At 47.0% G+C, this 25164-nt stretch overlaps 1 protein-coding gene and 1 long non-coding RNA gene across 4 annotated transcripts in view; one reads left to right on the plus strand and one right to left on the minus strand.

Annotated features, from left to right (window-relative positions):
• Positions 1-11647: 11647 nt before the first annotated feature.
• Positions 11648-23335, minus strand: LOC311611633. 2 transcript variants are annotated; one of them, XR_014793134.1, is made up of 4 exons: positions 23164-23335; positions 20489-20607; positions 18402-18498; positions 15734-16137 (listed from the first exon to the last, which is right to left on the minus strand). It is a non-coding gene; the product is annotated as an uncharacterized lncRNA (long non-coding RNA). The 2 variants fall into 2 exon arrangements; XR_014793133.1 differs by lacking the exons at positions 15734-16137; positions 18402-18498 and adding an exon at positions 11648-12044.
• A 143-nt stretch (positions 23336-23478) lies between these two features.
• The window catches only part of NDEL1 (nudE neurodevelopment protein 1 like 1), a 34882-nt gene continuing 33196 nt past the window's right edge, over positions 23479-25164 (plus strand). The window contains exon 1 of one of the 2 annotated variants that reach the window (XM_084863957.1): positions 23479-23643. The gene's annotated coding sequence lies outside the window, so the exon portion shown is untranslated. The remainder of the gene's footprint in view (positions 23644-25164) is intronic. The other variant, XM_084863956.1, reaches the window with a different exon arrangement.

Raw genomic sequence — 25164 nt, forward strand, 5'->3', positions numbered from 1 at the left:
AATTTTACACAGAGAAAATATTTTTTAAAAATGAAGTTGGAACAAAGAGGTTAACAAATGAAAACAGAGAATTCACTGAAGCTGCACTAAAAGAAATACTAAAGGATGGTCTTTTTTTTTTTTTTTTTCCTTTTTTTTTTAAAAGGATGTTCTTAACTGAATGAAAATAACCCCAATAGAAGCAAAGACAGGCAGGAGCGAATGAATGATAAGAGGTAAATGTGTGGGAAAATATGTATTGACTGCAGAACAGTAATAATATGCTAATATATTATTTTTACATGAAACATTAAAATATTTGACAATAATAGCCAAGAGGCAGGAGGAAAATAAGTAGAGTTACATTGTAAGGTTCTTGCATTATCTGGGGAGTGGTAAATGTACACATTATAGTAGATTAATAATTCAAGCACACCTGCTGTAATTTCTTGATAACCATGAAAACAATAACAAAATAATATATAACTAAGAAGCTAATTGGAGAAATAGAATAATTTTTAAAATCTAATTTATCGCTGAAACCGGTTTGGCTCAGTGGATAGAGCATCAGTCTGCGGACTGAAGGGTCCCAGGTTCGGTCCCGGTCGGGGGCATGCACCTTGGTTGGGGGCACATCACTGGTGGGGGGTGTGCAGGAGGCAGCTGGTCGATGTTTCTCTCTCATCGACGTTTCTAACTCTCTGTCCCTCTCAATTCCTCTCTGTGTAAAATCAATAAAATATATTTTAAAAATGTCTTTGACTTTGTATTCTTCTACCTGTATATTTTGCCCAGTTTTCTGTTTGGATGCTTTCCTTTTCTTATTGATTTCAGATAGATATAGATATAAGGTAAATAGAAATATGTCCATGTGAATGTTGCAGATAATCAGTGTTAAACCTTTGTGCCTTGGTTAGAACACGAGGGGCCTGGTTTGACCGCTTGCTTATCATTAGTGAGAAGATGTTTTGCACCTGATAGGCGCTCACCGATGCCTAATGAATTGAACTGAATTGAAGTGGACAAGGGGCTAATAAGCAAACATGGGATTCTACATTATTGTCAGTTAGAGAATAAGGACCTATTCAAACCTATGACAGGAGTAGCGAATAGTGAATGTTTAAGGCCAAAAATGGAGCAGAAATAAACCGGGCTGCCAAGAACTACCCGGATCTGCCAAAGGCCAAAATGTGTGATACATACCTAATCGTGACCAGCAGGCGGCGCTCTGACCACGTCCCATTGCTGCCCAGACTGCCAGGGCCAAAGCCTGAGCACTGAGGAAGTGGAAATGGAGGCGTGGGGAGAGTCTGAGACCTAACTTTTTGGCGCCGTGCTTCCTCCCGAGGTGAAATCCCAGAGCTCAAGAGCCCCGTGTTTTTAACTTTTCTAGGCTTGCTTTGCCCATGCGTGCCTGTGTGGCAACATCCATTCCATTCAACTCAGTCCAAACTTTGATGGCCCAAACTTTGATGAGCAAAATCAATCATCTGATTCTCCGGGCGAAGTGGGGGGGGGGGGTGGGGGGGGGAGGGGGCGGGGATATAAATGATAATTCAGTAGGACTGAGGAGAGGTGCTGAATTTCTAACAAGCTCCCTGGCGGTGACTCACTCAGTCAGTCTGGCATTTATAACACACTGCCTGCAAGGTCCCCATCTCTGTGCAACATGGGAGGCTGGAGAAAAGCAGACCTGGGCTCTGCCCTCACAGGGCTGACAGCTTCCTAGAGTAAAATCCCACGGAGGCCGAAACCGGTTTGGCTCAGTGGATAGAGCGTCGGTCTGTGGACTGAAAGGTCCCAGGTTTGATTCCGGTCAAGGGCATGTACCTTGGTTGCGGGCACATCCCCAGTAGGGGGTGTGCAGGAGGCAGCTGGTCGATGATTCTCTCTCATCGGTGTTTCTAACTCTATCCCTCTCCCTTCCTCTCTGTGAAAAATCAATAAAATATATTTTTAAAAAATTCCCACGGATATGTCTGTAATACAGGTTAGAGTGTGAATCCACTTCCTGTGTGACCTTGGGCAAGTTGCTTGACCCCTTTAGGTCTCAGTTTGAAACTTTAGGTCTCAGTTTCCTTATCTGTAAAATAGATGGTAACAGCTTCTACCTTAAAAAGTTAGGAGGTGTGCAGAGGAGGCAGCTGATGGATGTTTCTCTCTCATCGATGTTTCTAACTTTCTATCCATCTCCTTTCCTCTCTGTAAAAAAAGCAATAAAATATATTTTTAAAAGAGTTAAAGCAGGATATTGTATATAAAGTGGAGTGTCTGGCACATAGGAAGTCTCAACAAGGCTTAGGGTACCCTAAGATAGTATGGAGTGAGGCGGGCAAATTGGTGGGGTAGCAAACTGGAGGGAGGTGAGTTGAGGAACAATTTTTTAAAAAATATATTTTATTGATTTTTACACAGAGAGGAATTGAGAGGGACAGAGAGTTAGAAACGTCGATGAGAGAGAAACATCGACCAGCCGCCTCCTGCACCCCCCCTACTGGGGATGCGCCCGCAACCACGGTACATGCCCTTGACCAGAATCGAACCCGGGACCCTTCAGTCCGCAGGCCGACACTCTACCACTGAGCCAAACCGGTCCCGGCAGGAACAATTTTTTTTTTTTTTTTTAATTTTTAAAAATTGATTTCAGAGAGGAAAGGAGAGGGAGAGAGAGATAGAAACATTAATAATGAGAGAGAATCACACACTAGGGACTGAGCCTGCAATTGGCATGTGTCCTGACCGGGAATCAAAGCCGGGACCCTTCAGTCCCCAGACTGATGCTCTACCCACTGAGCCAAATCCGGCGGGACCATCATCTGAAAAGCAGGAGGTTAGCAAGGTGAGGACAGAGTCAGGAGCAGGCTAGGTCTCCTGTCAGGTGGCAAACCTGAGGGCTGCTTTTCAGGGAGATTGAAGGATGCTGCAGGCTAAGCAGGCTTCCTTCTGGAAATGCACTGGGTGCCGGGGAGCAGGACCTCAGGCAGAGGAAACTTCAGCTTTTAGCACCGCCCCCCCCCCCTTTCACATCTTTAGGGGCTTTAGGGGGCTGTGAGAGGAGCTAAGAGGAGCCAAGGATCAGTCTGGCCTTGCCCACACACTCACAGCCTGCACAGCCTCAGCACCACTGCCGCGGAGCCCGCAGTCCAGGTACCTGCGCTGACCTCTGTGCTTCTTTTTCTTTTTTTACTGATATATGTTTTTTATTTATTCTATATGTTTTCATTGATTTCAGAGAGGAAGGGAGAGGGAGAGAGAGCTAAAACCATCAATGATGAGAGAGAATTATTGATCAGCTGCCTCCTGCACGCCCCCTACTGGGGACCGAGCCTGCAACCCAGGCATGGGCCCCCCACTGGAATCTAACCTGAGACCCCCCCTCAGTCCATAGGCCGATGCTCTATCCACTGAGCCAAGCCAGCTGGGGCTGACCTCTGTGCTTTAAACATGGTGGCACTTCCATAGCTCGAGGTCCCTGAGCATGTATGGACGGCCTCTCAGCGTTCTGCGGAATGCTCCTGAGGACACAGACAGATCCACGCCGCCCTGCCCTCGATGGGTGACATCACCCTGGGAGAGGGACCGTCAGCGAAGGGCCTCAGGAGCGGTTCTTCACCGGGTGCTTCCGTGCGGGGAGACTGAGTCACTCACCAGACCTGCAGCCAATGCGGAGGCGACAGGGGCTCTGGGTGACGAGTCCGGCCAGGGTGGTCTGGTCTGAGGAAGACTGAGGTCCGATGTGGAGGGGCAGGAAGGCGGAGGGTCACCGCCAACTGGCAAGCGGACCCGTTGGACCCTATCTCATTTCAGCTCAGACAGGGCAGCGCAGCCAGTGCTGGCACTGCCTCCCTTTCGTAGATGAGGAGACTCAGAGGTGACAGCAGCTCCTTCAGGGTCTCGCAGCTAAACGTGGTAGCTGGGGTCTGACTCTGTTTACCCTGTCCGATGCCCTGTATGTGCTATGCCGGGGTCTGGGCATCTCCTCCCCTGACTCGGCGAGCCAGGCCAGCATGCCTCAGGGTCTGAGCTTCGATCTAGGAACCAGAAGGTCACGGTTAGATTCCAGGTTGAGGCACATGCCCAGGTGGTGGGCTCAGTCCCCGGGGTGTGTGTGTGTGTGTGTGTGTGTGTGTGTGTGTGTGTGTACACAGAAGGCAGCCGATCAATGATTCTCTCTCATCATTGATGTTTCTATCTCTCCCTCTCCCTGCCGCTCTAAAGTCAATAAAAAAATATATTTAAAACAAAAAACTAACAAACAAGTGAAAGCCCTTCCCCTCCCAATGCAGGGGCAGAGGCGCACACGCCTGCGGTGGCCGTGGGGACCTTGAAGACCTGGCTCATGAGACAGATTTGAATGTTTTCCCTTCCCCGGCGCCGAAGTCTTGCTGGACTCCAGCGGAGCGGTGAGGCTGGCAGGGTCGCCTCACGTTTAGACAGCAAGCCCCAGCCCTTCAGCCCAACCCACTTCCTGTGCTTGTGCCTCTCTGTCAGGAGGTGATTCTCAAGCTTCCTGTCGGCTTCTGTTTCAGCTGGGCCCCGTGTTCTGCTGCCGACCGGATCCCTGAGGCCTGGGACCCAGGTCCACGGGGCCGGGGGGGTCCTCCGGGAGGAGGTCGGGGCCAGGTGAGGCGGGCCTGGGGCACCCCAGCGTCGGGGCTCCTGGCGGCCTGAGGATCCTCCCCATCCACATGGGGGTGGGGGGGCTGTCAAAGGCTCAGGTCAGTTTGTACGTCCGGTGATGCTCCTGTGGGGGTGACACCCAGGGTTTGCTCTGGTGGCTTCCTAAAGTCACACTGTCTGCCACATCCCCCCGAGATCTCACCACCTGGTGGGTGTGCTTTCCGTTTCCGAGGAGGCTGCCCCGGGAACATCGCTCTGGGGGTGCAGGGCGAGTTTTCTGGGTTCAGACAGGTTTGCCTGGGACTGACTGAGACTTCGTTGGTGTGATGCTTGAAACTGGGCTGGGCTGAGCTGAGCTGAGAGAGTCAGGGGCATGTGATTATGCCCCGGGTTCCTTGTCTTGCTTACCAGCAAGTCCCTCAGCTTCCCTCTGAACCCGTTTCCTCATCCACAACACGGCAAACTATCTCTGTTCTGCGGGATTTTTACTATGCATAAGCAAGACAAGGATTGTGAAAATGCTTTGTAAACTGTGTGAGTGATACGCTTCAGGGTTTGAGGTTACTTTTATTTCATTTTCTGAATGAAACTAGACTTTTTAAAATGATAATAGGATCGCTGTAAACAATCCAAACAATACCGAGAAAGTGGAAGTTTACATAATCCCTTCCCCAAAGATGACTATTTTTTAAAAAAAACCAAAACATTTTATTGATTTTGTACAGAGAGGAAGGGAGAGGGATAGAGAGCTAGAAACATCGATGAGAGAGAGTCATCAATCAGCCGCCTCTTGCACACCCCCTACTGGGGATATGCCCGCAACCAAGGTACATGCCCTTGACCGGAATCGAACCCGGGATCTTTCGGTCCCCAAGCCGACGCTCTATCCATTGAGCCAAACCAGTCTCGGTAAGATGACTATTTTTAAAAAATATATATTTTATTGATTTTGTACAAAGAGAAAGGGAGAGAGATAGAGAGTCAGAAACATCAATGAGAGAGAGTCATCGATCAGCTGCCCCCCGCACACCCCACGCTGGGGATGTGCCCACAACCAAGGTACATGCCCTTGACCAGAATCGAACCCAGGACCTTTCAGTCCCCAAGCCAACGCTCTATCCACTGAGCCAAACTGATCTCGGCCAAAGATGACTATTGACACCTTAGTATATAGACTCATAGACTAATATAATTCAAAAAAGTTTTATTGTGGTAAATTACATAACATACAATTTTTAAAAATTTATCATTGTTAAGTGTACAGCCCATCACTGCCACCCACCTTAGAAACTTCCGCCACCTTCCCAAACATAAACTCTGTGCCATTAAACACCGGCTCCCCATTCTTCTCTCAGCCTGGACCCTGGCGCCACGGTTCTACTTTCTGTCTCGATGAATTTGGCCATTGTAGGTACCTCATTTAATGTATTTGTCTTTTTGCATCTGCCTTCTTTCAATGAGCATTAATGCCCTCGCGGTTTATCCTTCACTGTGAACGTGGGTGTGCAAATATCTGAGTCCCTTTGAATACGTTTTGAAGCCTCCATCTTATTATATAACAACCGCTGTTTGAAATTTTAACCCTGCTATTTGGCTTCTGTAAATGCTTGTTTGCTTAAATAATAAGGAAAATAACACTACTCCCACTTCAGAGAGGCCATCAAACCTTCCCCGGACGAAGTTATCAGTGCTGGCACCAGGCCAGGCCTTTGGTTGCAATCTCAAGGCCCCGGCACACAGGGCTCTTTAAGAACTTGCAAAAGGGGCCGAAACACCCCATATTTGGGAGACAAAAAAGGTAAAAACATATAAAGAAGGAAAATTCCTCCATGTTGGGGCCCGGAATTTGAGAGACATTTTCCTTTGGCCCCGTGCGTAATAAATGTAACTCCAAACTCTCCGAGCATTGCTTGATTTATTCCAGTTCTCTGTAACAGTTTGGGAATATACTCACAAGTGGATTTGCTGGATCATATGGTAATTCTATTTTTAATTTTTTGAGGAACCTTCATATTGCTTTCCATAGTGGCAGCCCCATTTTACATTCTTACCAGCACTGCACAAAGGTTCCAATTTCTCCACAACCTCGTCAGCTCTGGTTCTTTTCTGTGTGTGTGTGTGTGTGTGTGTGTGCACGTGTGTGTGTGTGTGTGTGTGTGTGTGTGTGTTTATTGTAGCCATCCTAATGGGTATCTCATTGTACTTTCGATTTGCATTTCCCTCCTGATTAGTGATGTGGAGCATCTTTTCATGTGCTTGTTAGCCATTTGTATATCTTTTTTGGCAAAATGTCTATTCTAGTTCTTTGCCCATTTTCTAAATCAAATTGTTTGTTATTGTGGTGGTGGTGTTTGAGTTCTTTATATATTCTGCAAATTAATTAGACTTCTAGGCTTTTTCATTTTAATATATGTTTTTGTTGATTTTAGAGAGGGAAGGAGGGAGAGGTAGAAGCATCAATAATGAGAATCATTGCCCTAGCACAGTGGTCGGCAAACTCACTAGTCAATAGAGCCAAATATTGACAGTACAACGATTGAAATTTTCTTTTGAGAGCCAAATTTTTAAAACTTAAACTTCTTCTAATGCCACTTCTTCAAAATAGACTCGCCTAGGTCCTGGTATTTTGTGGAAGAGCCACACTCAAGGGGCCAAAGAGCTGCATGTGGCTCGCAAGCCGCAGTTTGCCGACCACGGCCCTAGCTGATTTGGCTCAGTGGATAGAGCATTGGCCTTCAGACTGAAGGGTTTCGGGTTTGATTCCAATCAAGGGCACATGCCCGGGTTTCGAACTCCATCCCCATTAGGGGGCGTGCAGGAGGCAACCTATACACGTTTCTCTCTCATCATTGATGTTTCTATCTCTCTCTTCCTCTCCTTTCCTCTCTGAAATCAATAAAAATATATTTAAAAAAATAATAATGAGAATCATAGATTGGCTGCTTCCTGCACGCCTCCTACTGGGGATCGAGCCTGAACCCGGGCATGTGCCCGTAATGGGCAATCAAACTATTGATATGACCTCTTGGTTCATAGGTCGATGCTCAACTACTGTGGGACACTGGCCGGGTGAAAATAGCAGTTCTTAATATATAATATTTTATTGGTTTTTTACAGAGAGGAAGGGAGAGGGACAGAGAGTCAGAAACGTCGATGAGAGAGAAACATAAACCAGTTGCCTCTTGCACACCCCCTACTGGGGATGTGCCCACAACCAAGGTACATGCCCTTGACGGGAATCAAACCTGGGACCCTTTAGTCCGCAGGCCGATGCTCTATCCACTGAGCCAAATTGGTTTTGGCAAGACATCTAATATATATATTTTAAAAAATATATATTTTATTGATTTTATTCAGAGAGGAAGAGAGGGGGATAGAGAGTTAGAAACATCGATGAGAGAGAATCATCGATCAGCTGCCTCTTGCACACCCCCTACTGGGGATGTGCCCGCAACTAAGGTACATGCCCTTGACCGGAATCGAACCCGGGACCCTTCAGTCCCCAAGCCAACGCGCTATCCACTGAGCCAAACTGGTCTCGGCAAGACATCTAATATTGTTATTGATTTACCCCCCTCCTTTGGATTACAAAAGTATCCCTGGAAATTTTCTGTAGAAAATCTGAAAAAGAAAAAGATCCACATACAGAAAGGTATAGATCACCCAGAGATAGCTACTGGTAATTGATATATCCTTCCAGCCATTTTTTCTGAGGGTGTGTACTTATAAACATAAAAGCACAGTCGTTTTATTTTGTGTTCATAGTTTTTATTTACTAAACCATAATTTGTTCTCATATTATTAATACATTGTTTTATGGCATCATCATTAGTAGCTACATGGCATTCCATTGTGTGGATATACAATCATTTATTTAGTGAATACTCTATTGATGGCCATCTATTAATAGGTTCTCATGGGGTTAAAATTTTAATTTACATGTTTCTTTTGACCATGAACTCATCTAACCTTGTTTTCACTGTGTATCCGCTTAGCAATCTCTTTTTCTGGAGGGAAAGGATAAAGGTTAATATTAATGCTTTTCTGGTTAAATTATTACCAATTCCAAATTAATGAATACAGACCCATGGAGATTTTTAGCACTTAGCTAAAAAGTGTTTTTTTTTGTTTTTGTTTTTTTTTCCTGTGAGTCAGAGAGAGAGAAGGGTCACTTTCACTAGATTCCGCCACAGTTTTTAATTAACATGAACACGATAAAGGGCAAAAGCACCAGGGAGGAGTCTCGTATGGAATGATGAGAAAAAATAAGCAGATGAGGCAGATATCTGAAGAAATCATCTAAGAAACAATAGCTTAAAAGAGAGAAAATCGCCTGATGGTGGTTATGCTAATACACATGCATACAAGTCCTTTGGTTACAATGCAGTGATTTAGCCTTGCCCTCTGGTGGCCCCTGTGTCCCCAGGCCTAGAGCTTTCCTGGTTTAATTTTTCCCAAGAATAAACATGCTTCCTCCAGCCTGCTGGCAGGATTACCTGGGCGGGCACCATAGAAGTGCCTGAGCGTGAACCAGGAGTTCACAGTCGATTCCCCAGCAGGACACATGCCCGGGTTGTGGGCTCAATTCCCAGCGTGGGGCATGCAGGAGGCAGCTGATCACTGATTCTCATCATTGATGTTTCTCTCTCTCCCCCCCTCTCCCTTCCACTATGTCCTTGTGCAGTTTGCTCAGCCTCTCTGGCTGTCATTGTTATTCCTCATCTGAGGTGGATTTCTATCTAATTTCTCTTCTGTCCTCTGAGGTTCTGTGAACACAGACTTTGTCACACCAGCTGTGTGACCCTGGGCAAGTTGCTTAACCTCTCCCCGACTTTGTTTTCTCACTCGTAAAGGGAGGACACTAAGAGCTGCTTCTGAGGCTGTTGTGACTGGATGTGCGTAAAGCACGTGTCACAAGGCCTGTCCCCTACGAAGCATCCAGTGAATGAAAGCTATTTTTATTGCATGCCCAGGGTTATGTAAGAGGACAATTTTATCACTCCACTCTGAGCAGGAACTCTGTCTTCTCTAACGTGGTTTGCAAAGGTCGATTTGCAGGTGGGAAAGAAGCCAAGGAGCAAAGTACAAAGTCACCCCCAGCCACGGACCTCCCCTTTCTGTTCACTCGCCCAGGCCTTGGACGCTGTCTGGCCCAAGTACAAGTACACAGGCAACCGGTTAACTCAGATAAGTAGCCCCATGAGTGCTGATCAACAGCGGAAGCAATAGGAAACCCCACTTTCCAAACATAAACTATCCATGAGTGTAACAGAAGGGGAACTGAGCCCTCCACGCTATGAATCACCAATGTAGGGATGATATTAAAGAAAAAAGGCGGGCCTATAAGTTGTGATTTAATGAGCATGGAGATGGGGAGAGGAGGGGAGTTGCGGAGGCAGCTGAAGTGTTTGCTCTTTGCTGCTGTGAATTCTTGGACACATTACCCTTTTCTGTAAAATCAGGAGGCTGGATTCTACTTTTGATCCCCGAAGGATGTTCTGTGTGCTGCTGGGTAGAATGGAAAGTGATGTTACGTGGTACAGAGATGAACATTTGACATTTTATTTTATTTATTTATTTATTAAAAATATATTTTGATTTTTTAAAAATATAATTATTGATTTTGTACAGAGAGGAAGGGAGAGAGATAGAAAGCTAGAAACATCGATGAGAGAGAGTCATCGATCAGCTGCCTCTTGCACACCCCCCACTGGGGATATGCCCGCAACCAAGGCACATGCCCTTGACCGGAATCGAACCCGGGACCCTTCAGTCCCCAAGCCGACGCTCTATCCATTGAGCCAAACTGGTCTCGGCACATTTGACATTTTAATAGTCATGTATTTGATTTATGGAATATTAGGGAAGAATGACTAGCAATCACTTAAATGATTTTATAGATATGACTGTTTTGGATAAAACCAATGTAGGATTTAAACTCATTTTCTTAAAAGTGGGTCAAAGCCGAAACTGGTTTGGCTCAGTGGATAGAGCTTTGGTCTGCGGACTGAGGGGTCCCGGGTTCGATTCCGGTCAAGGGCATGTACCTTGGTTGCAGGCACATTCCCGGTGGGGGGGTGTGCAGGAGGCAGCTGATCGATATTTCTCTCTCATTGATGTTTCTGGCTCTCTATCCCTCTCCCTTCCTCTCTGTAAAAAAAAATCAATAAAATATATTTAAAAAAAAAAAGTGGGTCAAAGATGATACGCAGTAATGACAAACACATGAATTGGGAAGGTGGTAAATTGGAACATCAGGTGTGGTAGGCAGAGGGATAGCCCTGGAAAGACGTCCACGTCCAAGGACTTTGCAGATGTGACTGAGCTCAGGGCTTTGCGATGGGGAGATTATTCTGTTGAGAAAGACTCTCTGATCCCCTACCTGGAAGGTGCAAGCCAGGCAGCCAGCATTCTGCGAGGCCATCAGGGCACAGAAGCTGGGGTCTCGTCATTTACTATGTGGCCTTTGAAGAATGCCCCTCCCTCCGTCCTGCTTCCCTTTCTTTTAATTTATTTTTTTATATTTGACTTTTTTATTGCCTAAACTTTTACATATGTCTCTTTTCCCCCCCAATTGACACTCCTCCTCTTCCCCCAGCCATTCCCACCTGGGCAAGCTCCCACCGCCCCAATGCCTGTGTCCACTGGTTATGCTAATATGCATGCATACAAGTCCTTTGGTTACAATGCAGTGATTTAGCCTTGCGCTCTGGTGTGCCCAGGGTCCCCAGGCCTAGAGCTTCCCAGGTTTAACTTTTCCAGAGAATAAACCTGCTTCCTCCAGCCTGCTGGCAGGATTACCTGGGCGGGCACCATAGAATCTGAAGGGTCTTTATAGGAGGGAGGCAGGAGGGTCACCGCCAGGGAAGGCAGTGTGGTAACAGAAGCCGTCACTGGAGTGGTGCAGCCATGAGCTAAGGATCACTGCAAACTCCAGAAGCCGCAGTGTGGGTGGCGGGCATGGCACCAGTTGCCAGACCAAACATGGTTTTCAGCAACGGTGGTCCTGGGTTCTGGGTAGGAAAGAATTCAGAGCAGGACCCAAACTGTAACAGAACATTTATTGGGTAAATTACAGAGGTAGGAAGAGTAATTCCTAGAAGAAACTGGGCTTAGTAAGTTCTAGAGGTGAAGAGAGGGCCCTTGGAGCTTGGGATGGAGGAAGCTAAATTGCCTGGGGTGGGGGAGGGGGAGAGTCAGCGGGGAGGAGGAAAGGAAGGGAAAGGGTGCAAAATGGCTCCTCCATCCTCGAGTTTTAAGGGTGGGGAGTTTAGGGGAGGTCCGGGGGAAGGTCTCCATAGAAGAGTCAGCAGTTTGCCAGGTGTGTCCTCAGGTTGTGGTCTCTGGACTGATTGGCCGGCATCAGGGCAGGAGGTTATTTATCATCAATGCAGCTGATCCTGAGGTCAGCCGTGGCTGGTTTTGTTGCCGATCTGGACCTGGAGCTGAACATATCGGAGGCCTAGATGTTATCTCTCGGGAGGAAAGGTCAGGGGTCCACACCTCAGGACCAGGGATAAGCTAGAGGAGGGAAGGTCCCCCCGGGGGTGAGGCCCCGCCCTACATTGATTGTCCATTGCTAGCACCTGGGGCTTTCCATCCGGGTGACCTGTACCTGGCCCCTCGTCCAAGCTCGGCTCAGGTCTAACTGCCAACAAGGTCAGTGGTGAGGAACTGGTTTTCCAGAAGGAAGCAGCCCTGCCTGCACCTTGATTTTAGCCCTGTCTCGTTTTGGACATCTGACCTCCAGAACTCTAAGAGAATAAATGTATCGTTTTAAGCCACTGAGCTTTTGGTGTTCGTCATGGCAGCCGCAGGAAATGAACACACCAGATGTTAGACGAACTTGAAGTTGGTGCATTCTGCGTGTTCAGCGATTCCCCAGGATACGGGAAAGGAACGTTGGCAGAATAAGGCTGTCCTTGTCACCTGTCCCCACCCATCTGGGAGAGGGCTGACAAACCGGCTGAGAGGCAAGGCTCTCAGGGCCCCCAGGAGGGGGCTCAGCATCTAGGAGACATGGGTCCTGACTGACAGGAACTGGTTCAACCTGCTCATTTTACAGATGGAAACACTGAGGCTCAGAGAAGGGAAGCAACCAGCGTAATCGCTCGTGATGAAGCTGATTTGGCTGAGAAGAATCAACAGCTGGATTCCTAAGGCGGGGGAGGGAATGCCCGCAGGCAGAGGCCTGGCTGGGTTCTCACAGCAGGGTGTGGAGCCCCGAGGAGGGTGGGGCCGCACCTTTGCTGGGGTGGAGGTGGATCTTGCCACCCTTCGATCGATCACCTTCTCTGTGTGTCTGGGCCTCTTGCTTTCACGCTGCTTCCTCTCATATCTTTGATCAGGGTTTTAATAACCATCCCGTTAACACGTGGCTTTAGAAAACTGCTGAAAGAGCTACGTGCTTGGGGAAAGGCATCCCAGCTGCCCCCTTATCCGGCCTTCAGCACCAGCTGTCTTCTTGTCTGCCTTCCCCTCTCACCAAAGGGGTGCAGACTTTCTTTTCACAGAAGGGGTGGTGATCAGGGAACCCGGATGTTTCCTTTCTGCATTTCTGCATATCTGAATCAAAATTGGCCTCTGTGGAATGGACACTCCTGAATAAAGCCCAACCTCCTAATTTTAAGCAGAAGAGATCGACACTAATAAAAGAGAAAGATGCAAAATTGACCATACCTCTGCTACACCCACCAGCCAATCAGGAGCGAGTATGCAAATTAACCTAACAAAGATGGTGGATTAGTTTGCATATGCAGGCATGGGGCGAAGACTGAAGGCTGAAGGCTTGGCTCCGCTGTGGCCCAGGTCTTGGGTGCCAGAGGAAAACCGGTGCCTGAGCCAGGGGAAGGAGTCTTCTTCTTGAAGACTCGTGCAACCGGCCTCTAGTTTTCTATATAAAGGTCACAAGGCCTCCTTGTGGTTTTCAAAGTGGCCCTCAAGACCTGTGTTGTATTATCCGGGAGTTGATGAAAAGGCAGTGAAAAATTTCCCCTGAGATCCCATGGACTGGCATTTCCCATGTTTGGTTGTAACTTTAAATGGTCAGGGTACTGTTCCCCGTATTTAGACAACCAGACAAGCCACCCCAAGAGAAGCAATCCTCACAACCCAGGCTTCCTATAGTAACCTGAATTTCTAGGCAGTTCTACCACTCAAAGTCCCAAATATCATTATATTGCTAGTAAATAGGGGTTCAGAAGATATGAAATTAAAAAAAAATTTTGTAGGGTGGAAACTTTATCTGTAGAACCAGTATATGTAGGGTGGGGCAAAAGTAAGGTTTATAGTTGTTGATGAGGAAATTAACATAATACATAATAAAAGAATAAACTGTTTTGCATACTCATAACTGTAAACCTACTTTTGCCCCACCCTGTATATGTTCGCAGGAGGTAATAACACCAGGTTGGACTAATTAGGGAGGAGCGGCAAAAGGAATGCATTTCTTTGATCTGTGCCATCGGATTGGGAGCCCTCCTATTGAAGCTCACCGATGACCAGAGTCCGTGCCAGGCTTGCTGGGGTGACTTGGCTGAAAGGATGGATTTTAAAAAGGTCCTAAAGCCAAGAAAAACAATTAGCAAAGAATCATGAGGACATTATCTTGCTTTGTTAAATTTGGATGCGTTTTTTTTTTTTTTTTTTTTTTTTTTTTTACATATATTTCTTATTGATTTCAGAGAGGAAGGGAGAGGGAGATAGAAACATCAATGATGAGAGAATCATTGATTGGCTGCCTCCTGCACGCCCTCCACTGGGGATGGAGCCCCCAATGCGGGAATGTGCCCTTGGGTGGAATAGAGCAGTCTGCAGGTCAATGCTCTATCTACTGAGCCAAACTGGCTAGGGCTTGGATGTGTTCTTAATTCTCTTCAGGTAAATTCCTAAGAGAGGCCAATCACTGGGGTTGCCTGTTTTCTTTTTTTTTTTTTGTGTGTGTGTGTGGTAATCCTCACTTGAGGATATTTTTCCATTGGTTTTTAGAGAGAGTGGAAGGGAGCAGGGAGAGAGACAGAGAGAGAAACATCAATGTGAGAGAGACAAATTGATTGGTTGCTTCCCTCATATGCTGCAAGTGAACACCAGCGACCCTTTAGGCTGTGGGCTGCCTCTCTATCCACTGAGCCAAACCAACCAGGGCAGGGTTTCCAGTGTCTGGTTCACACAGTCTGTCAGGAAAACTCTCACCCAGTGCTACCTCTTGGTGCCGACGGGAGAGTGCTTGTTTCTCTGTGCTGTGTCTGCACTTCGCAGTCTGTTTTAAAATCTCACATAGGTACTCGTTCGATGAAATATGGAATCTCTGCTGTTGTATTTGGAATGTTTTTTATTAGGAGCAAGGGGGAATATAATTTGATGGTTAGCCACCTGTATTTAAATTTATTGATCTGAGAGAGAGAGAAACATTAATTTGTTGTCCCACTCACTGAAGCGTTCATGGGATGTTTCTTGTAGTATGTGACCTGACCAGGGATTTAACCCGCAGCCTTGGCAGACTGGGACAACGCTCTAATCATCTGAGCTCCCTGGCCAGGGCCGCTTCTTGTGTTCTTTATTTTATTTTATTTTAAAAAAATATATTTTATTGATTTTTTACAGAGAGGAGGAGAGAGGGATAGAGAGCTAGAAACGTCAATGAGAGAGAAACATTGACCAGCTGCCTCCTGCTGGTACATGCCCTTGACCGGAATTGAACCTGGGACCTTTCAGTCCGCAGACCAACGCTCTACCACCGAGCCAAACCAGTTTCGGCTCCCGTGTTCTTTAAATTGTGCTAATTGCTTCTTGTTGTTCATTGTTTTATGGGGGAGTTCTATATTAGTGTTCTAGATGATATAAGTGCTTTGATGCAAGAAGAGAGCAATGAAAATATTAAAGTTAAAAACATTTACTGCGAGGTATTTATTTATTCAACAAACAGTAAGTGCCTATTACCTGCTAGGCATTGCCTCAAATGCCACCCTAAACATAAAGTATCGAAAAGTCCTAGCTAATTTTTTTCTCCTCAGGACTTACTATCCAACATATTATTTCTTTATTTTCTATTTCCTTCTTTCCTATCAGCTTTTTTTTTTTTTTTAAATATATATATTTTATTGATTTTTTTACAGAGAGGAAGGGAAAGATATAGAGAACTAGAAACATCGATCAGCTGTCTCCTGCACACCCCCACTAGGGATGTGCCCGCAACCAAGGTACATGTCTTTGACCGGAATGGAACCCAGGACCCTTCAGTCTGCAGGCTGATGCTCTATCCACTGAACCACACCGGTTTCGGCTCTGTCAGCTTGTTTTGTTAGCAGTTCTATCTTTGGGCCTAGAACAGTGCAAGACACTCAGCAATATTTGCTGAATGGTTGACTACATGGTCTTCAGTCCTGGTAACTTGGACTCATTGGCTTCCCTGGTAATGGGAACGCGGCTGGAAATGGCCAGATACAATCAGCTCAGGATGGTGAGAAACGTCCCATTTCTTTTAAGCCCTGTCGTTTCATCAGAGTGGTTTGGGAGTGGGTAACACTGGTGCCAACTTGTCTGTAAAGGTAGGAGAACAGATATTGCTTTGGATAGTCACACTGTTTATGGAGGTGTGATGTCAACAGTAGTTGGGGTTGCTAGGTGTGAATCAAATTAGCAATGAACACTGTCATGCCACCCTTTTCTGTGGAGGTGGCTGTCACGCTGGGGTGTGGGCAGTGCCTGTCACGGGGCTGGGGCGGGGGCCAGGGCTGACAGAGAAGACTGGAGTCTGGGCGAGTGGAGGCTCTGAGGCTAGAAAGTGGCCCTCATGGCCTGTGTGCAGTGGCCTCCAAGAGGCTGCGGACAGTTCCAGAACAGTTCAGGGGTACTGCTGGGGAAGAAATGGGGGTAGCTCCAAGAGTGTCCTAGGAGCAAGGCAGGATATCACAAAGAGAAAAAAGGCTGAGCAGAAACTCTGGAGGCCTCAGTTAACCCCCTGGATGAGCATGAGGGCCTTTTCTTTCCAGATACCAGTAACCAGGGCAGGACCCTGATGGAAGGTCTGTTACAGCCTTAACCTTAATTGTCCTCATTTTTCTCACGTGGGAGAGCCGCTCTGCAGAAGGCTACACCTGGAAACAGCGCAGCACTGGAGAGAGTGAGGCGCCCTGCTGGCCAGCGGGCCGAGGGCCAGAAGCAGGCTGCGTTCTCAGACACAAAGGAAATGGGAGGGCACAGGAGGGAGGTTTGGAACCTAAAACACTTCACAGAAAATTCGCCATACCCGCCGAAACCGGTTTGGCTCATTGGATAGAGTGTCGGTCTGCGAACCAGAGGGTCCCGGGTTCGATTCCGCTCAAGGGCATGTATTATACATTGGTTGCAGGCAAATCCCCAGTAGGGGGTGTGCGGGAGGCAGCTGGTCGATGATTCTCTCTCATCGATGTTTCTAACTCTCTATCCCTCTCCCTTCCTCTCTGTGAAAAATCAATAAAATATATTAAAAAAAAAAAAATTCGCCATACCCAGTTCTTGCCATTCTATTGACTGACAGCCAGTGGAGTCTGCAATTCTGACAGAAGAGCTGAGGTTGGGAGGTGAGCACTGATTGTTCAAGAAGCTACTGAGGATGCAATAAAGACAATAAATGGGACTTTCTTCTCCCTTCGAGGGGGCACAGGGATACCCTAGGCTGGCCAGTTCATGGCTGGCTGGGCCAAAAGTCGGGGACTAACCAGAAGTGGGCATTTTTGCATCAAACATGAAAGGCCACCATTCCTTATCTTGAAGGGGAAATTGATCATCTGGTTGAAGGCTATGGCATTCTGGAAGTCACCTAACAAGTCATTCTCCCAACCAATGTTTACTGAATGCCTACTCTGTGCCAGGCCCTTTGATAAACTTCTCTGAAGCACCTGCATATATTTTAACATTCTTAATTTCACAACTCTGATGCCTTTTATTATTATTTTTTAAAAATAATAATCATCGCAGGAAAGTTCATCTTTTTTTTTAAATTTTTAAAAATATATTTTATTGATTTTTCACAGAGAAGAAGGGAGAGAGAGATAGAGAGCTAGAAACATCAATGAGAGAGAAACATCGACCAGCTGCCTCCTGCACACCCCCTACCGGGGATGCGCCCGCAACCAATGCACACGCCCTTGACCGGAATCGAACCTGGGACCCGTCAGTCCGCAGACCGACGCTCTACCACTGAGCCAAACCGGCCTTGGCGAAAGTTCATCTTTTTTTTGAAAACCCAAATAACCGTGGTTTATTATTTATTTACTTAAATATTTTTATTTCAGAGAGGAAGGGAGAGGGAGAGAGAGATAGAAACATCAATGATGAGCCCTAGCCAGTTTGGCTCAGTGGGATGAGTTTCCACCTGGGGACAGAGTTTGATTCTGGTCAAGGGCATGCACTTGGTTGCAGGCTCACTACGTGTGGAAAGGCAACCAATCGATGTGTCTCTCTTATGTTGATGTTTCTCTCTCTCTCTCTCTCTCTCTCTCTCTCTCTCTCTCTCTCTCTCTCTCTCTCTCCCCCTTCCACTATCTCTCTCTAAAAAAAAAAAAAAAAAAAAAAAAATCAATGGAAAAATATCCTCAGGTGAGGAATAACAACAACAACAAAAAAGCAAGTCCAATGATGAGAATCATTGATCAGCTGCCTCTTGCACGACACGTACTGGGGATAGAGTCAGCAGGCCCAGGCTGTGCCCTTGACCAGAATCAAACCTGGGACCCTTCAGTCCACAGGCCAACGCTCCATCCACTGAGCCAAACTAGCTAGGGCTCCATTACATTTTATATAGCAGCCCTTTACAAGCATACCTCAGAGATGCTGTGGTTCAGTTTTATACCATCGCAATAATTCACGCCATAATAATTTTGGGCCTGTCTTGCCTTCAATTTGTAAACAATACAACATCTGTGAAGGGAGATAAAGCTAAGCACAATAAAATGAGGTAGACCTGTGTTTTAAAGGCCTTAACTATTTCATAAAGGAAAGGAACCCCATGAACAGTAAGCTCTGCTTTCAATCAGGGAGCTACCCTACTGCACCGTATCCTATTACCCTGGTTATATTTCTTTATAGCTCTTGTTATGACGGATAGGCCCATCATGTCTATTTGCTTATTGTCTGTCTTTCCCACTAGAGTATAGGCTCCATGGGGATGGGGTTGGGGTGAGGTGTGCCTTTTATAGTTCTAAGGTTGAGTCCCTAAGACCTAGAATAGAATCAAACAGAGCAAGAACAGAGCAAGCACTAAACTCATAGCTGCTGAATGAAAGACTCTCCCTCTATAAAACCACTAATCACCTCTAGGTCCAAGTTTTTTGAAGTTAAAAAACTGTTATTACTAGTATTTAAAAAAAATATTTTATTGATTTTTTATAGAGAGGAAGGGAGAGACATAGAGATCCAGAAACATCCATGATAGAGAAACATCGACCAGCTGCCTCCTGCACACTCCCCACCGGGGATGTGCCCGCAACCAATGTACATGCCCTTGACCAAATCGAACCCTGGACCTTTCAGTTCACAGGTTGAACTGAAAATACTCTGCTCTATCCACTGAGCCAAACCGGTTTCAGCACTAGTAATTTTTATTACAAAAGCAAAAGATGTTGCTTTGGGTGTCATAGGTGCTAGAGACTGGGTTTCAGATTTGGGCTAGAGAACAGTCGTAATTGCCCATGACATGAATCCTAGTCCCTTTATCACCTGGTGTTACCTAAGTTTGGCGCCGTACATAGCAGTGAAAATCTTCTCTCTATAAGGTAATTTTTCTCAGAAGTTGGGTCACTTCCCAGGAAGTGCTGTCAGCCCTTGTATTTGGAGTTCTAGCCACTAGATCATTGATTCATCCTTTGATTTTCATTGGAACATATTACACAAGTGTTTGCTAAGTCCCTTTTGCTGGGGATATTCAGACAGTCAACATTGTCCCTATGCTCAATGAACTTTGGTTCCTTGGGGAGTTTAGACACCTCCGTGACCAAAAGGCTGTGCTCATAAGTCCCCTGTGAACTACTTGAGCTCAGAGGACGGAGCACTCACTTTGGGGCTTTAGTTAACAGGGAAGGCTTCCAGGAAGAGGTAGCATATGAGTGGGACTTCAAAAGGCAGAGAGAAAGTTGGGCTGGCCAAACCTAGGGAGCAGCTGTAGTGCACAGGGCAGTGGGAGTTAATAAAAGGCCCAGAGAGGAAGAGGATTGGCAGTAGAGGCTCTGTTCAGACCCAGATAGGTGAACTATAAGAAGCAGACTGGAGCCCTGGCTGGTTTGGCTCTCTGGATAGAGCATCGGCCTCTAGACTGAAGGGTCCCAGGTTCGATTCTGGTCGGGGCACATTCCTGGGCTATGGGCTCAGTCCCCAGGAGGAGGTGTGCAGGAGGCAGCCAGTAGATGATTCTCTCCCATCATTGATGTTTCTTTCCCTCTCTCCCTTCCTCTCTGAAATCAATAAAAATATATTTAAAAAAAAGAAGCAGACTGGATAAGTGTCTTATATTGGAGTTGTTTTTAGAGTACTCTGAATGCTAGACCTTGTTGTTTGTACTTTATCACATAGGCAACAGGATGTCAAAACAAGTTTTAGAACCAGTGATGCTCTGTACAGTGGGATTTTAGAGATTATTCTGATGTCTCTGTGGGCTGGAACAAGCAGAAATTTGAGGAAGAGAGATTTGGGAAGTGAGGGAAAGATAAATGGAAGACTTTGGATTGGGGAGATATAGTGGGGAACACTGGGGAATCGATTTTTTTGACAGGAAAGACTTTGGAATGCTTGTACATGCTCTCAGGGACTGTGACTTTGACCCCTTTGGCTCTGTCCAAGAAAGACCTTGTACTGGGACTCAGCAAACCCTTCCTCATGGTTTATGAAGGCAAAGGGTAGGGCAACCGTCACTCACCTTTTCTACCTTCACAAAGCTGATTTCATAATTTCTGTTTCCCTTAGAGCTGCCTTCATTCAGTCTTCCCTGGATGGGCATACCGGAAGCAGGGAGTGGGGCAAAGTCTGCTGAGAAAGCTCAACCAGCATGAGGAAGGAGATTAGTATAGGGCTTTGATATGTCTGAGAACTCTGCCAAGCGAAGCCTACTCATTAAGATAGGGCCAGCGTATCAGTCCTGGCAAATACCAGTCTGGGTCCAGGCTGGTGGGAAAGGGGGTGGGCTGAAAGGTGACACTAATGTTTTCTGCCTGGCCTGCCATTAGGTGACCCCAGGACTTCAGCCAGGAGGCAGGGACAAGAGTCGCAGCCTTTGTTTATTGTTTCCTCTTGGGATGGACGGATCTGTCTTGGCACTAGGCCCACAGGAAGCCTCCCTCTCTGGTTACCTCTCTGCCTGCCATCTCATCAGCCAGGACACAGCCCAGACAGGGCAGCAGAGCCCCGGAACACAGAGGAGCTTCCGTGATGTCCCAGGTCACCAGCCTTGGACTGCTTGGGGTTTAAAACCCCAGCTCCTCAGTTTTTCAACATAAAAAATGAAGGAAATTGCTGGGACCGGTTTGGCTCAATGGATAGAGCGTCGGCTTGGGGACTGAAGGGTCCCGGGTTCGATTCCGGTCAAGGGCATGTACCTTGGTTGCGGGCATATCCCCAGTAGGGGGTGTGCAAGAGGCAGCTGGTCGATGACTCTCTCTCATCGATGTTTCTAACTCTCTATCTCTCTCCCTTCTTCTCTGTATAAAATCAATAAAATTATTAAAAAAAAAAAATGAAGGAAATAATTTCAGCTTCACAAGCTGCTTATGAGATTGAGGGAGGTAATGTATGTAAAGTCTTAGCACTATGCTCTAGCTCACTAAGTGGTGGTTGTTATTATTATTATTTTTAACCCCCACCTGAGGATATATCTTTTTTATTTTTATTTTATTTTATTTAAAAAAATATTTTATTGATTTTTTACAGAGAGGAAGAGAGAAGGATATAGAGTGAGAAACATCGATGAGAGAGAATCATCGATCAGCTGCCTCCTGCACACCCCTCACTGGGAATGTGCCCACAACCAAGGTACATGCCCTTGATTGGAGTTGAACCCAGGACCTTTCAGTCCGCAGGCCGACGCTCTATCCATTGAGCCAAACTGGTCTCGGCGGATATGTCTTTTTAAAAAAAAAAATATTTTTATTGATTTCAGAGAGGAAGGGAGAGGAAGCGAGAGATAGAGACATCAATGATGAGAGAGAATCATTGATTGGCTGCCTCCTCCACGGCCCCTCCTGGGAATGGAGTCCACAACCTGAGCATGTGTCCTTGACTGTAACTGAACCCGGGATCCTTCAGTCCGCAGGCCAATGCGCTATCCACTGAGCCATACCAACTAGGGCAGAATATGTCTTTTTTTAAAAATTGTTTTTGAGAGAGAGGTAGCGAGAGGGAGAGAAAGATTGGGAAACATCAATGATCAATGTGCAAGAGTAACATTGATCGGTTGCCTTCAAAACCTGCGCATGTGCCCTGACCGAGAATCAAACCCTTAGGTGCACAGAACAGTGCTCCAACCAGCTGAGCCACCCGGCCAGGACAGGGGTAATTATGATAAATAGTCCCTCTTCTTGAGCGACAGTATAGTAGTAATTAGCAGTGTGTTTTCCGGAGTCAGACAGGCCAGACGAGGTGGGTTTGAATCTTGAGTTCTCTTTTTTCTTGTTGAGTGACCTTGGACAACTTCATCTTACTGAGCCTCCGTTCCCTCATTTATAAACTGGGAACACTAATAGTACCATCTCACAGGATCACTGCGAGGACTGAATTACGCAAAGCAAGCATTTAGCAACATTGCCCGTACATAAAATTGGTACAACAAAAGTAACCACTACTCATTAGTGTTACCGGGATCTTTTCAACCCTATTCTAGCTCAACCCCATTAATCACTTCTCTGATCTTCATTGATTTGGATACCTCTTACAATCCATCTTGCATTGTTTCTGGTTATGACCATGCCCTCAAAAATACAACAGACCTCCCAGCTCACCTTGCTCTCACCTTGAGGCCTGTCTTACATATCATTATCCTGTCCCCAAACCCCACAGATCCAATCCCAAGAGCACTGACATCAGAGAACCACTGCACCATTACACAGCAAAAGCTCCTAAACTTGTTTCAAAAACAGCTCGATTTCGTTTCCACACCTTAAAATGTTACTTCTCTTTCTTAGCTACCCTCCCCCGCTCTTCTTCCTCAAGTCTAGGGGAATATGTATACTATACAAAACGGATCCCATTCCTTGAAGGTTCTAGGAGGATCAACAAAAGCACATTTATATAAATAAGTATACGTTTAGATATATACAGTATATAAGTGGACATATTTATAGTCCCTTTGCCCTCAAGGAATCCATAGTTGAGTGCCCGGACCAACCTATCTGTTGGAATACACGAACAGCCTAACATAGAGGTTCTAGCTCTCATGGAATCTACATTCTTCTGAGGTACACAAGAAAAATATAAAATTTCAGCTGCAGGAAGTGCCCTAAAAACATCACCGGTATTTGTGAGCGATGAGGAGGATATGAATACCCCTGCTATTCCATTGGGTGGTCAGGGCGGACTCGGAGGTGAAATGAGCCTAGATACCTTTCATAAACGGGAACATCGAGAAACATACAGTTGAAGGACCTTGGAGGCTGAAAAACTGGGAGACCAGTTCTCCTCCACGCGGCGCCACTTCCGGAACAGCTGAGCGTTTTGGGGGACACAGGAGGCCGAATTCTCACCCTTCTCCGGGTCTGGGGGCGCTGGCAGACTGGCCGCCGGCAGCCTGACGTCAGCGTGGGGCGGGGCCCAGCCCCTGTGACGCCATCGTTCCCACAGCCCCGCCCCGCCGCGCGCACGCTCCCGCGCATGCGCCTAGCCCCGCCCCCGTGCGTCACAGAACGGCCTCGTCCCCCCCGGCGGCTCCTGACGTGTCGGGGAGGAGCCGGGCGGCGGGCTGCGCGCAGTGGAGCCCCGGCTGCGGAGGGGAGCGGAGCTGAGCGGCTGGGCGGGCCTGGGGAGGCCTGCGGAGCGGAGACGCCGGCCGGGTGGCGGCGAATATGCGCTTTTGAGACGTTGGAGGTGAGCCTGCGGGGCGCGGCGGCACCGAGGGTGCGGGGCCGGGCCGGCGGCGCCCAGGCCTGTCCCCGGGGAGCCCGCCGGGCCCTGGGGCGCCGTCTGAGGCCGCGCCGGGCCGGACCCGGGCCGGGTTCTGGGGCGGCCAGCGCGGGGGCAAGTGTTCCAACCGCTCTAACTGCTCCCTCGCCGCCCCGGCCCGAGGTGGGGTCCTTGAGGGGCGCCTGCCGGGGAGGGGTGCGGCGGCCTCCGGAGGATGCGCCGGCGGACAGAGGCCGGGACGTGGCACCGAGGGCCTGGGGCGCCGGTGGCGCAAGGGGTGGCTCCGGTGAAGTGGCAGCGGCGTGTCCAGCCTTCTCCCCGCCCCTTCCCACTGACACCCCTGCAGCCGGGAGGCCAGCTTGGAGCCGGTTGAATTTGAGCTTTCTCCGCTTTCCCGTCGGGGGCGAGAGCGGAAGCAGCCCACGTTGGGCTCCGATGGCATTCCCGTGACTCTCCGCCCCGACCTGCCAGTCACCCCTCTTGGAGTCCAGAGAAGTGTCATCAAACGGGTTTAGGTTGCTTGTGCGCGCCTCGGTGTTTTTTTTTTTTTTTTTTTTTTTGCTGGTAAGCAACGAAGTAATCTTTTTAGTTTTGCGAAGGAAGTGTAGGTTCTTTCCCTCCAGCGCCTTCACACATTTTTAGACCAAAGCTAATGGCTTTTGAACCTCATCAACCCTGTGGTTGTGCCTAACTGTTATCGCCTTTGGACGGATGGGGAAACTGAGCCCGCGTGGGGTGGGAGCTGTTAAGTGATTTAATAGGGATTGTGGATTCTACCAACTCGTGAATGGATTCGCTTGGTTCAGAATTCACTTGGTTCAGAATTCGCTTGGTTCGGAGTTAGGAATTTTTCTTGGTGGGATTTTTTTTTTTTTATATACCTTTCTCTGCTAGAAAGCAAAGCAGAAAAGTTGACTTGCCAAAAATATACCAGAAGCTAGTAGAAGAGTTGTTAAAATATTTTGAGCAGACTCACCCAGGATGGAACTGCTACTCGGTTACAAGAAAGGTCCTTCACGGGTTGCTGGCTAGTTATCTCGTTATGTTCTTAATCCACTTAGGAGGTAGGGTAATGGCTTTGCTAAATGGTGAATTTGTTGGTATAGCATTAAATCATGAGTTGAAGAGAAGGGGAACTGAGTAAGATATTTCTTCTGAAGTTTTGTTAAAATTGGAGATCTAAGGAGCAGAGAAAACCTTTGGTAGCACTGGTTAGAGGTTGACCTGGTTCAGATAGAAGTTGCTAACTCTTAAAGAAGCTGTTCTTTTTTTTTTTTTTTTTAAACTTCTGTTTTGACTCAAGTAAATTGAAGTTGGATAAAGAACATTTAAAATATATAGAAAGCTCAGTAAAAACTTAGATCTTGCTTTCATCACATCTGCAAAACTTGTTTTATTCTCATTTTGAACCATGTTGAGATACATTTGTTTACTTAAAGCTTAAAATGACTTCTGACGTAAGTTACTGAGCACTTCGTAAGGAAG

The sequence above is a fragment of the Pipistrellus hanaki genome (assembly GCF_964339955.1).
Source record: "Pipistrellus hanaki genome assembly, chromosome: 16".
Taxonomy (NCBI): domain Eukaryota; kingdom Metazoa; phylum Chordata; class Mammalia; order Chiroptera; family Vespertilionidae; genus Pipistrellus; species Pipistrellus hanaki.